This window comes from Rattus rattus, chromosome 15, assembly GCF_011064425.1.
Source record: "Rattus rattus isolate New Zealand chromosome 15, Rrattus_CSIRO_v1, whole genome shotgun sequence".
Taxonomy (NCBI): Eukaryota; Metazoa; Chordata; class Mammalia; order Rodentia; family Muridae; genus Rattus; species Rattus rattus.
In genome coordinates this window covers 20,360,874-20,379,223 of record NC_046168.1, presented here as the reverse complement: position 1 = coordinate 20,379,223, position 18,350 = coordinate 20,360,874, and the positions used below count along the sequence as shown (strand labels likewise).

Sequence of the window (18,350 nt, the reverse complement as noted above, 5' to 3'; positions counted from 1 at the left end):
TTTTACTTTCATTTTTATCAACAAAATGAAATTTTCTTTAATAACGATAACTTGCCCTTAATGATTGGTGTGTCTGCAGATGTGATAGGACATTTCGACATTTGGTAAAATGGTAAGAACAGTATTTGATGCCAAGGAGTCTCGGTCACTCCAGGGCCTACACACACAAGAACAGGTGGGAGTATCTAGAATTTTAAGTCGTTGTGTCTCTCCTGGAAAGCTAGACTAATATCTGGATTAGGACACTCCTTCACAAGCCTACTAAGTTAACTACACTCTACTACAAGTTAGTTATCTGAAATTCAGAATACAATGCTAGAAAGAAGCCCTCACTAAATACAATATATTTAAAATAACCCACATGGAAATTCTGCTTTTGCATTGCCAGACATAAAGGAAAGCAGAAAAATTAATTAAGAAGTAGAAAAGCAGGCAGGGATGGACAGGAAGGCCAGGAAGGTGCAAACATCTTTGAAGACACAGTATTCCTCCATGTGTTGCTGTGGTGGGCAATGATGAGGAGAATTCAGTCTTATGTAAGTGCGCAGTTAGAAAATATAAAAGTGCTGTCATGAGGTTTTTAGTAGTTACACAGAGAGTATTGTGTGCTGTGTCTAAAATTTCATTGACAGTTTTAGGTTTATCCATGATGTGTTCACTAACAGATCTCTTTCTAAAGGCCAACTAGTATCCTATTGTGTATGCAAACGCCACATTATCCATTCATCCATGGATCCCAACTAAGGTTGAGACCATCTCTTAGAGACGAAGGACTCATCGCTAAGCTGAAGTGAGTATTAGAGTGCACACATTCTATTCGCCATGAGTCTTCGTTTCCTCTGCCTACTCACACAGTAGAGAGATTCTGGGTCCTGAAATCATTCTTCCGGAAGTTGCACAGTCCAGACTGTTCGTTTCTGTGTAACGCCTTTCTAACTTACATCCACTATGGTCAGTTCTCCGAGGCAAACTGTAATGTGAAATCCTAAACCACCTCCATCAATCCACCACCTATTTCATCAACATCTATTATCTACTCAGACCCCTTGTGGATCTTTTCAGCTCTGTGTGGTTTATGACATCGGGTGTTTGTTACTTGGAAGTGAGTTTACTCAGTCAGAACCTTTTACTCGACATTTTTTACCTCACAATAACAAAATCATGCTTCTTTTTAATACCATTAACAATCTTATTAGAAATGCCTGTTTAGATTGGGGAAGGGTCTCGTAGTCTTAGTAGCAGATGTAGTCGGTCCAAAATTCTCTTTTTGCTCAACAATATCCATCTGTATCCTAGGCAACACAGGCTGCCATTTGTCTCACTGTGACAGCTCACTTCGCTCATTTTCAGGAAGAAAAGGGATGAAGCACGGGGGGCTGGAATCATTTAGCTTGCCAGTCTTCTTTAAGTAAACATAACCTTGCAGAAGACGTCACTAGCCTAGTTCACCATCTTTGCACAAGCCCTTAGTGTTTGAGCAGATACCCAAGTTCAGCATCATTAACACAAGTCCTCAGTGTGCCTGGACAGCTGGCCCAGGTCACCATGATTCACACATGAACAGTCTCATATACGGGTGGACAGCAAGTGCTTTATATACCTTTCCTGTTTCCGCATACAAAGGTTAAAAGGACATGTATTTGATGTTGGGATTCGGAAATATCAAATATGTGTACTGGCCCATCAAGGAAACTTGAGTTAAAAAAAAAACTCTTTTGAAAGATCCCAATTAAAAGTGGCTAGCACATAGTGTGCCAATTTCCTCCGTTCTTGTAGAGAGGGCAGAGACCTCACTTGCAATGAAAGGGTCACAGGGTGACACATGTTGCTACCCTGCTAGTACTGCTGGGAAAATGGTACTGAACTCACTGATACTATAAAGTCGCATGCGTCATGCCAAGAAGTGCTTCTGCCTTAAACTATTTTTAAACATTTATAACTTTTTTACCCTTTAATATCCTTTACTGTGAAAAATGCAAATAAAAACATCACACACCAAAATTAACAGATCCGAATTCTATGCAGCCTGATGAACTTATACACAATTAATATTGACATTTAAAACGCAAGTTGTGTCCCATTAAGTTTTACACCTTCAGTACTGAATATATTGTATACACGTACCTACCACCATCCCCAAAAATTTCGTGACAGATTAGAACTAGAAAAACAATTAGCTTTGTATCCTCTGCATAGACCTCCTCGTTCCAAATTTATCTTGTGATGTCGTATTTTAAAATATCTCCTTCTCCTCCCACAGCTTTGAAGTCACTGAGTTACAGAATCCAAATCGTGACTTAGCTGAGAGAGAGAGCATTCAGTTGTCAGCTTTGGCGTACGATGTCAGTGCTGATTAAAACGAATTAAGACATTTGTCTTCTGGTGGTTTTGAAATGCCAGCAGAGACACTGACTTCCAATGGCTACACAATAAAAGGAGACACCCAGCTCAGCTCGCAGGCCACTCCTAACAGGCTAACAGGTGCCTACAGAAAGCAATAAAGAGAGTTGGCACCAAGGAATTGAGTAGCCACCACCAGGCTGGGCTACTTCTAAAAGGAATGGATGACACATTTGCTTATACAATTCTGCTTACTTAATCATTGATGTTTTCCACTTAAATTATTTCAAAAGAAAGGAGATGGGTGGAATTGTGTACAAATATTATGCCAAGAATAAAGAAACCAGGTAGTGCAGCCTGAAGCATGATTTCTCTCCCAGTCAGTGGTTGTTGCTATTAGTGGCGTATTCTTCTGTTTACTTCTAGCAAACAGGATTTAATTAAGCTCAGTTCATTGCTCCTCCAGCAGCTCTTATTAGAGCTTTTATTATAGTGGCTTCAACTGCCCGTCCAGGGGAGAGTTCTGGAGGGGGAGGGGGCTTATATTTCCATCCTGGAACTGAGTAAAATAAAGTACCCCAAAAGAGGCGAATCTCCCACAGGCGAACGATGGTCCATTTCCCATTGCTGTGAGGGGACAGCGGTCACTAAGAAATCTGATGCCTGAGAAGACCAGGAGTGTGGCTGAGATGTATGCTCAGCCTCTGGAGAGGACCATTCCTCTTGTGATAATTCAGTGAGACAATCAAAGATCGGGTGTGAATAAAACCAAACACATGCCTGGGGGGGTGGGCACACCTCCCGTTGTCCCTTAGTCGCAGACGAGAATTAGCCTCCTCCCTAGAGAAAAGTATGAATTCTTTTAAAAAGTGTTTTTAAAATCAGCATGCATGCGATGATATTGTCATGATGCAGCTTTCAAAGCTTGTGTATTTTGGTAGATTCTCCATCCACCCCCCAACCCTCTCAGCCCCGGTAGTCAGTTTCCCCTGTAACCACACCCGGCTGAGTCCCTTCCTTTTCCACCTGTGTCTTTCGTCCACCCCATCCTTTCTCACCACCTGTGATCGCCTCTTTTATTCTCCTTTCTAGGTTTTAGGCTTTACTAATATTTACACACACACACACACACACACACACACACACACACACACACACATTCACATATGAATTCATGTATCTCAGGCTGGAGTCTACACATAGATAGAACTTGTAGGGTTGTTTTGGTTTTTGTTTTTAGTTGGTTGATTTTGTTTGTTTTCGTTTGTCTTTCTGAGTTTGGATAACCTCACCCAATATTATATTATCCAGATTTGTCCATTTTCCTACAAATTTCATTATTTCACAGATTTGTCCATTTCCCTACAAATTTCATTATTTCACTTTTCTTTACAGAAGAACAAAAATCCACTAAGTTCATGGACCATTCATCTGTTGGTAGGAATGATGGTGTCACCTCTTAAAGGTCCAGCTTCCCAACATTGCCCCAATGGTAATCTTCCACAGAGCTTCAATGGAGTCAAACCATATTCTTTTTACTTACTGAAAATAGATTGTTTTCATCATACAATATACCCAGATTGTGGTTTCCTCTCCCCAGCGCCTCCCAGATCCTCCCTATTTTCCCACTCATCCAAACCTTCTCTCTCTCTCTCTCTCTCTCTCTCTCTCTCTCTCTCTCTCTCTCTCTCTCCCCCCCCATTAGAATACAAACAGGCATCTAAACATAAGATAAAATACAAACAGACAAGAAAAGAATAAAACAAACAGAAAATAAAAGAGCCCAAGGAAAAGCACAATAAATGCATACAGACACTAAAGTACACACATTCCCACACAAAACCCATTCCAACGAAGTAATGATAACAACAACAATAATAATTATAATCAAAAGATCCATAAAGGGAGAAAAGTCCCAAACAAAGCCTTATGAGGAAAAAAAGCCTCCAAAAATGTCAGAATTTGTCTTGTGTTTTCTATCTACTGCTGGGCCAGAGCCTGCCCTGTGTATACCCAATGCGACTCTATTCGAGAAAACCAGTTTTTCCTTTGTAAGTTATCATCAATTGGAGATAGCTTCTGGGTTAGGATGGGAGCTCGTGTCCCTTTCCCCTCTCAGCACGAGGCTCCCATCTGACTTAGACCCATGCGGGCCCTATGCATACCGACCGAGGACCCCTGCACGATCCTGCTGTGTCTGTAAGGCCGACAAACCATATTCAAACCATGACAATATGATAAAAATGGTAAAACTACTTCCTGAAGATGTTATTATACTTGACTCTCAGATAGTAGTGAACTGAAGGTTGGCACAACCTAGAATCCCAGCTCTCAGAGCAGCCCCACCCAGCCACACTCCGCACACTCTACTCCGGAGCCTGCCCTGCCCGCTGTCATCCGCACTAGCGCTGTTCTCCCTCAGAAATGAACTTGAATTGTTTAAGTTCATAAAAGGAACTTTTGAAACCTCAGAGGGTAATAGTCAATAAAGGCGATACAAGGATCACCGTGTGGGGTGCGCATTCAACTGTCACCTGTTGGCAGGCAGAGAAAAGAAAACGGGCTCTGAGGATTGTGTAGTAAGCTTGATTCAGAGCGGGAGCACTTCACTGGATCACTCAAAGGGCAGGAGCGTACAGACGGCTAAGCTTCCGTTTTTACAGCAGAGGTGACTTTGACATCAGAAACCTGTTCCTATGAACTGGTCACAGTCATTTTTAACCCCGTTGGTACACAGGAAGAGTGAGCGCTGCCATTGTGGGGCAGCTACCCACTCAGCCTCCTTCCACTGAAGAGTATCCCAAGGAATTAAATGAGATAGTGGATCTGGGACGTGATTAAATGCCTGGTATAGGGCAGGGAGGCAGTCGGGATTCATTTCCTCTCTGACTTGCTCTTCAGGGCCTCTGCAGCCACCTCCCCTGCAGCCCTAATTAACACTTAATTCCTTTCCGTCAGCTAATGGCCTAGGTGAGGCTACAGGCTCCGTTTGTAAATAGTAGCTACTTTTTACTGAGTGTCCCCTATGTTCTAGGCATCGCACTTAACAAGTTGCTTAAATATATTTTCATTTCCTCATTACAGCCACCCTGTGGCAAGCTTTTTACTTAGTCTTGTGTTATAGATGAGAACACAGTGACTAGCGAATCTATCATCCTGGAAATTGATGGAGCTGGGGATTGTAATCCGGGCAGTAGGACTCTCATGCTACCACTGAAGTTACCTTCTTGGTTCCTTCCTTCATCTTCAAGAGTCCTTGGCATGGCCTGGCCCCACTTCATCATGTGTAGATAGATATATTGTTTAATTCTCATATCATATCTTAGTTCTTATATTAGTAAATTCTGTGTGAGGTTATGTTACCATTCATTCATTCACCACCTAACCATTTCTATCTGCTTAATTCATAGATTAGAAAATTAAGGTCTTGTGCCCTTAATGAATCAAGAACTGTATCCCTCTAATTTGCATTATTATCTGGAGGAATTAATTCTGTACTGATCATGCCTCGAATAATCTTTATTTATCACCTACTGTTTACCAGGTATTTTTACAGGAGCTTGGGTTGGAGTCTGGGCCACAGATTTTCAGCCTAGACACAATATCTCAGGAATTCATCATTCACTGTAGAGAGTGACTGTGCCATCTCCTGTGACATCAGTAGCACATCCTCTGTTCAGCCTGGCGATCAAAACTGCCCCCTGACGTTGCCCAAAGGCTCCTAAGAGAGATGGCAGCACCCCAGGCTAGACCCACTCCCCTCATCCCAGCTTTTTGTCATTCTTATAAACAAATGGGCAAAAGGGGGAACTGAAATAAAAACTATGTTCTCAGCAAATAAAAAGGGAAAGTGACAACGTGATTGGGGAGGATCAGTAGAGTCCTCAGAAATCCCACCTTTCTTTGCACCACAGACTCTCCCCTTACCAAGCAATGATTCAGTAAGGCTTCTAGAGTTTACTTGGGTTGAAATGCTAATTCCTGCTAAAAACCATCACTCTTGATCTCCTCTGTTCCAGAGGAGGAAAGAAATAAAGTTGTAAGGTGGTAGCATTTGGATTCTCCTAATTCCATTCTGATCCCATGTAGTCTTGGCGTACATATACATATATATATATACATATATATATATATATATCATGTATGACAGCATCTGTGAGTACATGCTGAGACCACAGAAGAAGAGAATATCCAGCTTTACTCTGTACCACTCTTCATACTGGAGACTTTCTGAACCTGGAGCTAGGCTGGCAGTCAGACAACTCCAAGGATCCTCCTGCATCTGCTCCCAGTCCCCCATGGTATTGGAATCTCAAATGTGTGAGGCCTTGTCCAGCTTTTGGTGTGGGTACTGTGGGTTTGAACTCAAGTTCTCATGGTTGCGCATCAAGTGTACTCTTACCTGTTCAGACATCCCCAGATTCTGTTTGTCCACTTAATTAGTATATGTTAATTGTACAATATAGAGGAATTTTAGTTCTGTGTGATCTGGCTGGAATGACACACCTTTATCCCTCTGGCTGGACTGTACACAGCCCTTAGTATACACCTTTAAATTCCTTTGGTTGGAATACAGACAAGACTTTAGTACACACCTTTATCCCAAACAGTGATATCTAATTGAGGGACAGAAAAAATGATGAATGAGAGATTTGACAAAAAGAATCAGAGATAGGATACCCCCAACTCTCAGGGCAGCAGACAACAAAGAGAGGCTACTTAGAAGCAACGCAGGAAGAAAGGAGGGCACTTCAGCAAGTGAAGTTGGGCAATCAGATAATGGTCCCTTCTATGTTGCCGTATCTTCACCGTTGTTCGATCAGCAGCTTCCTTCTGTTTGTACCTTGAAGACTGCCCCATTTCTTCTACCAATGACAGCTGTTTGGTTCTCTGACTGGCTCCCTGGATGCCTCCATGGCTCAATCCAGCCTACCTCTCTCCTCAGAAGTCTCGGGTAGAAATACACTATGGATAGGTGTATATTTTTCACCTTATTATGCACCGAATTTTGTATACATTGTTGTATTCATGCATCAGTCATCTTTCTGACTTTGTCCCACCAGCATTTGGTCTTCACACTTCCTTCTCTCTCCACCTATTCTATGCCTGCAAGATCCAGTGTCATCAAGAAGGACCTTTACTGCCTCTGAAGACTCTCGTTCTTCATCCCATAAACACATGTCAAACACAGCTCCAATGTGGCCACCTGCTAGGTGCACACTCCCACCCTGTGATGCTCTGACTGACTTGATAGACGTGCTTATCACTCAGCGTGCTTTGCTCACCCAGAAGAGAAATTCTTACCAGGCTTTGATCTCACCTTAACCTAGGAAGGACAATTCTCTGTGTTCGTATTAAATATTAAATCAGAGGGTTGATTGCTTTGCTGTTTGTATTGTGTAGACTTTTAAGTGATTTTCATTATATAGAGAAGACTGACTCATTTCCGAAGGGTTGACTGTTTTTGTTGACTGTGTGACTTGGTTTGACTTCTTTTGGTTTTATTAAGGAGGTTGACATTTCATTAGCCATGTCAAATTGCATATGTGTAGGCTAAGGGTAAAGGGTTTCACCAGTGATTGAATAACTGATATGGTAAAATATGCTGACTGCCATGATTAGTAAAGACAGCATGAGGATCAATACACGTATAGAAATGAATAGAACTTAGGATAGAGTGCAGGTACATGGTAACGCAGTACAGAGGACTCAGAGACCTATGGAAACTCATCGGTCAACAAATACCATGCCTTAAAATTAACAATCCATTGTGTTATAGTAAATTCTGTTTATGAAACACTGTGTACATTAGTTGATCAAAGAGAACCTTTAATATAATTAAGTACTGACAACTGCCCTCTCCTGTGCTGGGATCTCAGCACAGATCTTAACGGAGCAACTCCCAATGCTGGAAAGTTCTTTCACTTTTTGCTGTCAGCCTTTGCCAATGCTCTCTGCAACCTGACTAAATAGCTCCCAACCGTTTCTCAGGGTAATCCTCAATGCGTGCATTCCCAGCAATCGTCAAACGTGGGCCACCTCTGAGAACAGCACTATGAATAGTTCGCCTGTCCGATCAACCCACTTAGAGCAGGAGACTCCTCTGGAAGAAGTCCACCAGCCCCTCCACCGGACTCTCTCCCTCCCATCCGATGTCATTCCTTTCAACACTGTGGTACACATAGCTGACCACTTTGAATGAGGCTGGGAAATTCTCTCCCTGGTTCTTTGTCCTAGCATGAAAGTCACAAGCTTGATTTGTGAGTTTAGTTTGAGGTGGAATGATAAAAGGAAAAAGGGAAATGAAAGGACAGGAGTTGCACATTAGATAACTTAGCAAATTATATCACAGTTCGGCTTATTCATCATATACAAGACTGAGAGTTAAAAAATAACCCCTCCCAAAGAATAAATTGGGGGCAAAGTTCTATCAAACTTTCACCAACCAAAATAGGTTGAATATCCTACCTGGGGCAGTTGCCGTGTAGAATATATAGCGTCACCAGAGTTCTTGTTTGTAGCTGCTTCTGAAGCAATACATATGTGGGATTCCTGGATATGAGTTGCTGTAACCTATTAGGGGCCACTGGAGCATTGTGGGAGCCTGCAGGCGCATCTGCAGCAGAATCAGGTGTAGCCCCAGGATGACAGGAGTTAATACCTTTGGAACTGAGAGAGAAGGACCTTAAAAGTTGCCCAAATCAAAGGTGAGCGTCCCTCCTCATCCGACTCCTGTCCTCTCTGTTGGGATTCTGTGGGTCAGGAGAGAGGTTTCTGATTTAAAGACAATCATTTCCTTACTACTTACAGCTCTTTTATAAATCATATCTACTTATTTATCATCCATTTATTTATTGCATGTTGGGTCAGGGATGCCAAAGCTTGTGCGTGGAGGCCAAAGGACTCAGTTCTGTCATTCAACCTTTCCACAGATTCTGGGTATAAAACTTAACTGGTGGGCCTGGGCGACAACAGTCTGTACTCTCAGAGCTGTCTCGCTGGCCTCTACTCGAATGCCACTTTAATCTCCACTCTTAGTGCCTCAGTGGAAGGGACTCTGTCTGTCACCTGATAGGAATGTAGCTTCCCCTTCGCTTCAGGCTGGCTTTCCTGGGGAGTCATATTTCTTGACTTCATTACTAAGTCTCTTTATCCACAGAACTTCAACCTTCCCAGTAATGTCCCAGCACCACTCTGTCCCAAGCTTGTCATGAAGCTTGGCGTGCATGCCTTAAGTAGTGTGCCGTAGCTCAGCACAGCCTGTTTCAAAACATCTCCGGGTATTAGGTTCAGCTGGAGTCATGACTGTTGACCATTTCTGGTAACATTCTTTTAATCTGGACATGGCCAGTCTTTAGTGAGCAAAGGGAATGTAAACTCAGAGTTCAAAGTTTATCATGATCTTAGTGCCTGGGGCGACTCTGCGGAGCCCAGGGTGCCAGTGCTCCTGTTTCTTGCTTAAGTTGATAATTCATGTACCCACCCACCTTGAACAGTTAGCATTAGAAGAATGCTTGCTGCTTCCCGTTCAAATTTTCAATATTAGAACCCGTTAAAATATGTATGCTTTCCATTCCCATATAAGCCTGCCTGAAGCAATGGGGAAGCTACATTCCTATCAGGTGACAGTCTGACAGACTTCCTTCCGCTGAGGCAGTAAGACTGGAGATTCAAATGGCATTCAAGTAGAGGCCAGTGAAACAGCTCTGTAGATACAGACTGTTGCCACCCAGGCCTGTGAGTTTTATACCCAGAATCAGTTGTAAAGGTTCCTGGACCCAAGTATAATGAGATGAGAGACTGCTCAGCCACGTGCTGCTTAAATTGGTTTTTATTTATCTTCATCACTACGGACGTCAAGTCTTTAAGAAATATGTTTATTTTTATTCCCCTGTACAGAACCTTCAAAAATACGTTAAACTGAAATGCTGGCACCGAAATCACCCATTTCCACAATTTCATTGTCTAGGCTATAGGCCAAGCATTCAAATTGTATCCCATTTTTGTTCTTAAACATAATTTACATTTTACTATTGAAAAGGAATGGGATTAAACCTGACAATATAGCTCTTACATTGCAACGGGCCCTAGAGAATCCATTCCCGGCACCAAAGGCGAGCTAAACTATGAGAAAAACAAACCTTGACTCCTCTCTTTATTCTACTGTTTAAAGCTAATTGCCAATATGAAATCATACTATAATTGTTATTATATAAACCATGGCAGTCACATTGTATATGCTTTCATTACATAATTCATTACGTCTAGAAACATTATTCAGTGTTCTCTTCTAATACCTGTAATAAGAAAAAAATCAGCTTGTAGGGACTGGAATGAAGGCTCCTCCCGTGGAAGACAGAATTTGGTTTCTAGCACCTGCGCCTGGCAGTTTCAGTCACCCGTAACTTCAGCTCTAGGGCATCCCATTCTGAATTCTGTGGGTACCTGCACTCATGTGCTCATATCCCCACACAGATATACACATAATATAAGGGTAATAAAAATAAATCTTTTTTTAAAAAAATTAGCTTGTGTTCCCCCAAACCAAATTGCTAGCACCCCACTTCACCACCCATCAGCTGTGGCCTGTTTTGCCAGTTTTCAAATGTTCCCCTGATTATCTGCCTCCCACCATGGCTGATCTGATTACAGAGGATAAAGGGACAGAAGAAAAACAGATATTTTAAATCCACAACTAAGCCAAATTCCATTTGAGTAAGTCGTTTCAGGCTCTCCTCGATTGGCCTGTTTCTAGCAGTCCTGCTCGCTGCAGAGGAATTCCTAGGATGCTCTGGTCATGCATACATAGAGATAAAGGCTACAGAGAAACAAAGAGGAGAGCCAAAATGCCCACAAACCCCAGGGGAGCATGGAGGAATTATCATTATTAAAAGGATCTTTTTGTAAATGCCAATTATTTATAACAATGTATAACTTTATTATCTGAAGTATAGAGAGAATAAAGGTGCACAACAAGTAGTAAAATACTTTTCTAGATGCTGGCGATATGGCTCAGTAAGCATTAAGAGCTCTTATTGCTCTTGCAGAGAACCCACGATTGGGTCCCATTACCCACTGTGGCAGCTCTGTAACTTCAGGGACACCTCTGGCCCCACATACATATGCATGCATATGCACATAAGATGCACACACACACAGGCACATACACACACAGACACACACACACATAAACACATACATCTGAACACACACACACATCTGAGCACACACACATCTGAACACACACACACACATAAACACACACATCTGAACACACACACATCTGAACACACACACACATCTGAACACACACACATCTGAACACATATACACATCTGAACACACACACATACACACACACTGAACACACACACACAATATGTGTACACACACACACACACACACACACACACACACACACACAATTAAAATAAAACCTTAAAATGATTTTCTAAAAGACTGGCTGAAATGTGATCATCAGCTCAAAAGGCTGTCTGGGCTGACGGATTTTGCAAAATCTCCAAATTCCTACAGGGAACCAAATGCCTCCCAAAGATTGTTGTAGCCACTTAAGCATCTCTGAATTTATTTTCGAGCTGGGATTTGTTTAGTTGTTGTAGATGTGAACTTGCAACCATCGGAAATAGTCCAGAAATACACAATCCAGTGCCTCGCTTCAGAATCAGAAGAAGACATCATGATTTTCATCCGGCCTTTTGTCTTCGGCCTAATATGGATATAAAATGTATCAGGCATTACTGTTTTCAGTGTTCCCAGGGCTTGCCAGAGTGCTCAGACCGCTGCACAATGAGCCCTTTATTGCAGTAAATATAAAAAGATGTAATGTTCTAAACAGCTCATCACATTCCTTCTCGGGCCCCTGTACACACAGCATATTTTAATGTATAGAACATATTTAACTATGTTTTCAAATGTGTCACCTTTAAGAGTTCTTAGTGCACATTGCTGGAGCTGTCAACCAGACACGTTAATTTTTGTCACTTTGACACTTGCAGAGAACACTGTCCTTGCCCAAATCTCTCAAGCTTGTTTCCTCCTTAGATATTTTTTTACATAATGTAGACATTGCTATATTAAGAAGAATAGTTTTCTCTAATCTGCTCTATAACTTGTATATTCTGAAAGATGTTAACAGATTTTAACAGTGTCTGAAGATAGGAGTTAGCAACAAAAGAGATGCATGATGGGTATGTTTCCAGGCAGAGGGAACAGCAGGCAGAGTATTGCAGGGAAACAGAGCGTCTGAGAGTCAGCGGTGCGGATGGCGGTACCAGAGTGGACCAGGACCTCTATGACCAATTTAGCCTTTCGGTCTTTTTTGAAGGCACACGTGGGAATCTAAAAAACACCGTGGAGGAAGGACAATGAGTTCCCAGTTTCCTCTTACACCAGCTTTATGTGAAGAATGGGTTAAACTGAAATGAGAAAAAGTGGAGGGACTAATTAGGAAACGATTTTAAATATCCAAGTGCAGAGGCTTGTGGGGGGTGGAGAGGTGGAGATGTGGGGGCTGGGGTGGGGAGGTGGGGCAGGTACAGGAAAGTGACTGTGAGCCGGCAGAGGCTTGAAATGGACTGTGTAGGCTCTGTGAGTAGGGCAGAGGGGCACACGTGCATAACTGTGCAACAGTAAGGCCTCTCATCCCACCAACTCTCCCCTTTCCAAGAGCGGCTGCTGCAAACAGCCCACCTGTCAGGACATCGAATGTCACCTCAAGCACATGCCAGCTACATAGTAACTTCGAGGACTGCATGAGAACTTGTCTCAAAAATCTCAAATTAAAAAATAAATAGTAAATAAAGTAAATTATTAAAATCTATAATTACACTGAAGGGTCTGTAGACAAATATAACCCCCAAAACTACCTTTAAAATGGTTTTATTAAAATTTTATCTTTACTAGTATATTTTTGAGACTAGAGAGCTGTCACAGAAGTTAAGGAGACAGTTTAGTCACCTGCCCCTAATCGGGTGGCTCACAACTGCCTCCAGCCCCGGGGCAGCCAACACCTTATTCTGACTCTCAGGAATTCTACTTGCATGTGTGCGCGGACACACACGCGCGCGCGCGCGCGCGCGCGCACACACACACACACACACACACACATATCTATTAGAACATAATTGAACCATCTTTTATATCTTGCAAACATGGTATTGTTTAAGCCTGCTTTTATTTTTTGCTTCAATTTTAGGAAATGATCAACAGATTGTACCATTGTTAAAATTTATTCTTGAAGCCAGTGCTCTGCTCTTCCAGGCTCAGTTCTGTGATTCTCACGTTGCTGTTGGAGTTTTTCTGGGTAGCCTCCTGTGTCCGTTCCGCTCTGCCCCACTTCCGGTCCTTCAGTCACGGGTTTATCTGTCTGCTTTTACCATCCTGAAAGCAGACATCATTGTGATTTCCCAAAGCTACTGAAAGGGTTGTTTCCTCTCTGAGCATTAGCTTTTAAGGTGGTGTGCTGGTTTGGATAAAAGACTAGCATGAGCTCAGAGATAAATGTAGCGGCTTCTCATGGGTCCACATGCTGCAAAGTCCTGGCAGGTTTCCTGGAGGGATGCTGAAGCTGTGGCCAAAGAAATGCTTCCGGCGTGTTCCTTCCTTCATTCTACTAAAGATAGAGCCTAATTTCCGGGACTCTCTGCCAAAGACATTTACATGTGTTAAATGTTGTTCCAATTTTAAATAGTTTATGTGAATAATTTTCACCTTAAATGCACTATTTTAGCTAGAAAAGAGCGGAGAATATTCTTTAATTGCCTGTTGTGCTCTAGAGAAAAATGTTGCAGAAATAAGGATTTTTATAAAATAGTTTTCATTATTTTTTTTTACAAACAGCTTATACTTACTATCTTGCCATTCTCAACTATTGGGATATCCCTCCTTTTCTCTTCCATGTATATCACAGATTAATTTTTTATTTGGATTTAAGTTCTTTTTTAGAATCTTTACAATCTTTGCTTGTTTGTGGGTTTTTTGTTTGTGTTTTATTTCTCCCAGCTCTCTCTAGTCACCCAGCAGTCTCACTGCAATACTGTGCTGCTTCTAATCTATCACACAGACTGTGAGGAGAATCTTAACTTCCGTTGGTTATACTGACGTGAGTTTGTATGTGGAAGTAGATGTACTAAGACCCAAAATGGCATCAGCCTGCAGACAAATTCTAAGGTGTTGCTCAGCATTCTGGACAGGTATTTGCATATTTTGCTTAACTCCACTGGGCACTTGTCACCGTGTTATACAAAGAGCCCTTGGAGCTGGGGAACTGGATCAGCAGGTGGTTCCTCCTCTGCCAGCGGACTTGGGAACAATTCCCCGAACCCACCTTGGATGGCTTTCAGCCACTTGTAGTTCCAGCTCTACCTGATCTGCAAGCACCACACACACGCAAACACGCAACTATAGAAATTCGCTGTAAAGGAAAATAAAAAGATCCCGTGACGATTGAATAAAGTCACTTGCACAGAGGGACCCCAGAGTCACGTGGTTACTACCTTTGAGACGTCTTACTGTACAGATCTGTGTCACACCACTTTCTGGCACCTGGCACAGAAGAGGAAAGGACCTCCTAAAAACAGTATTATTGAAGAGGAGCTTTGACCTTCCGAGCATTAGACTTAGACCATGAAATGAAAGAAGGACCTCTGCCAACAGCCAGAGTCAGTTGTACCTTCTACGCCAAGTGTGAAGCCCCAGTATGTGGATGGGCTCAGAGGTGGGGGAGCAAGTGTGTGCTTCTCTCTGCGTGGCCTTCCCACACCTGCCTTGACTGTGTTTTCCCCCTCGGAACATGATCTTTTTATAGCAATGATGGTAATTAGATCGTGTCCCTTTTAGACACTCTTAGTCATGCCCTGGACTCGTAACCAATATCTCTACCTCAAAATAGAATGAAAATTCAGTTTCTTGGCCTGTGGCTTTACTGTCCATTTTTCGAGAATGAGATGAACCTTTCCTGATCTTCGGGATTCAATATCAGGCCCTGACGGAAATGCTGCTGCATCTGACTGTTACGGGTATCCGTTCCCATGTCACTTAAGAACAGACAATTAGCATGTAGAGTCAAATTGTGGGTTCTGCTAAAATAGTGTCCTTTCTAGCGAAATAGCTTCAGGAGATGGGCTATCAAAGAACAACAGTTTTCTTACTGTAAAATAAGACTTTGCTTCTAATCTGGGTGTGTGGTAATGCACATCTTTAATTTCAGTCCTCAGGAGGCAGAGGCAGGGAGATCTCTGTGAGTTGGAGGCCATTATGGTCTACAGAATGAGGTCCAGGACTGCCAGGGCTATACAGAGAAACCCTGTCTCAGAGAGAGAGAGAGAGAGAGAGAGAGAGAGGAGAGGGAGGGAGGGAGGGAGGGAGGGAGGGGGAGGAGGGAGGAGGAGGGGAGGGGAGAGAGGAAGAAAAGAAAAACTAAAACAGAAAGAATGAAAGAATTAAAAGGAGAAAGTTGCTTCTAAATCCTAATATACATTAGCAATTTATTTTAGCCCTAATAATTCCATGTCATTTGACTGTTTGTTTTTCTTTTCAACCTTCTCCTCATGGTCCTATTACAACATCCTTTCATGGATCTAAGGCCCACCCCTTGCATCTGCCATCAGCTTCAGGCAGATAAGTTAGACATCATCTTTTTTACTATGAAACGAAAAAGTTTCATAGACCTCACACCCTTTTCCCCAGAATACCCAGTTTCTCAGTCATTCTATTCCGATGTGCCTTATAAGCTGTGGAAACCACAAGCTGACGCAGTGTCGGATGTAGAAGCGACAACGTTTTAAACAATGATGAGGTGTCATTTAGGTGTAATTGCATCTGTGGTCTCATTTCCTTATTAGCAATACTTTTATAATAAGACTAGTCTGGGAATTAAATGAGATAAAGTATTTCATTTTGAAAGTATTTAGAAAGTGCTTGGCATGATAAGCATGCAATAAATATTTTAATCATTTCTAATTAGCACATTTTCTATCTTAATGACCATATACTGGATATCAACCACTTTTGTGTCTTAAAGCTGCACTTTTCTCGTTAATTAATGTGACATATACTTTAGTCTTTAGGCAGCGTTAGATCAGCGTGTCTAATCCTCATCAAATCTGCTCCACTCTTTCAGCAATGGATACTCCCAGCACTGGGATAGAGGGCAACAGCTAGGCAAGGTCCCTGAAGTCAGAGATCCCCCACGAGCCAGAAAAACTGGTAATAATTAGGTGCTTACGATACGATCCAAGGAGACTGTGGGACGAATGAGCAACACAGAAAGGCAAGACGCAGAACCTTGGGTTCCTGGAAAAGTGAGAGTAACATTGACACCTGACGTGACTCGGGCTTAGCCAGGTAGTGAAACGCGAGGACAAAAGCAGAGAGATTGCTGCCAGAAGAAAAAGTGTGCGACCTGTGAGGAAGTGAGAAGAAACACTACTGACTGATGGCAGGTACTCCACAGGGAGGGAGGGGAGACAGGAGGAAGGGAGGTCCAGACCTGAGGGGGTTTAGAGAGCCTTGGTCCTGCAGTCACCGCTGGGATGATTGGTGCCTTCTCGTCAGTGACCCAATATCAGTCCATCTAGGCTGGGCTCCATATGAATAGACCCACCACCCTTTGCTATTATTTCCTCATATATATACACATATATATATACATATGTATATATATGAGGAAATCCTATTATCCAATCTAGAATACATCTACTGAGTCACTGTCTTCTCCAATGCCTGTTCATCCATTCCACGTACACATATTTACTACTTTGCAAAATACACGGGCGCCATGCACCCACCTGCTGTGAGGACCTGTCATTGCTTCCCTTGACACAAGCTTTTCTGCCTTCCCTTCTCCCCTTGACATCCAGCATGGGCCTCTACTGTAGCTCTTGCTATTAGTATAATGCGTGCACAGTAGCTATGTGAGCACACAGGAGTGTGAGCCTAGGTGACTCTGTCCTGGAGACTGAATGCCAGTCCCGCTTATTTTCAGCAGGATGAATCTAGGAGCTCGAAGTACTTAGTGAGTGTTCAAATACTAAATGTAGTCTCTGCAGCTGCTCCAGAGTAACCTTAGGTAATTCTTAGTGACCCTGTTGGCCAGACACTTAAACCACTTGTTTAAAAGTCATTAAACTTGCATCTAATACAATTTCTCTTAAAAGTTAATCTATCTGACAGGATTCCATGATTCGCTGAAAATACAGCAAATAATATGCAATCAAGATAACAGAGCACCTGAGCGTGGACGATACGTAAAAGAAAATGGTTACTTTGGTCCACAGAATGGAAAGTCCAGGAGCATGAGGTCAACATCTGCTCTGATATGGCTGTGGGATGTTTACTCCTGACTTTAATGTCTACACTGTACTCACTAAGGAAAAAATGTAGACTAGACTTTTACCAGTTGATGGCCCACAGCAAGTCTGTCCCTCTCCCCCTTCCCTCCCTCTTCCCCTCCCCTTCCCTCCCTTTTCCCCTCCTCCTTCCCTCTCCCTCCCTTCCTCTCTCTCTCTCTCTCTCTCTCTCTCTCTCTCTCTCTCTCTGTCTCTCTCCCTTTCTCCCTCCCTCTCTCTGTCTCTCTCTATCTCTCACATCTTCAACTTCTCAATTTTACACTTCTCTGCATGAATGTATGATCAGCATTTTTAGTTATTGCTTCTTCGTTTCTCAGGCATTCTCTTCTTGCTTCCGGTTGGTTCTATAATTCCTATAAGTTTTATAGTTGAATTCTAATTGTGTCCATGGTGAATGGGATACTAGAGGCTTAATTCTCTCCAGTGTCCTGATCTACATGAATAAAAGGACAGGGAAAGGCCACTTCACAATGAGGAATTTTCTAATGCCTAGGAGAAATCCGTGCTGAAACGTTTCAGGCAGTTCTGAAATGGAGACTGTTAGTCTGTGTCTTCAGATGTGTTGTTCTGCTCTGGCCGTCTGCTCTGCACCCATGGGAGTTCAGCTGCCTGAGCTTGCTAGACATCAAATGAACTATTTTG

At 42.5% G+C, this 18,350-nt stretch overlaps 1 protein-coding gene across 1 annotated transcript in view; it reads left to right on the top strand.

Annotated features, from left to right (window-relative positions):
- Dtna (dystrobrevin alpha) overlaps positions 1-18,350 on the top strand; it is a 358,388-nt gene that overhangs the window by 134,315 nt on the left and 205,723 nt on the right. The gene's annotated exons all lie outside the window — the stretch shown is intronic.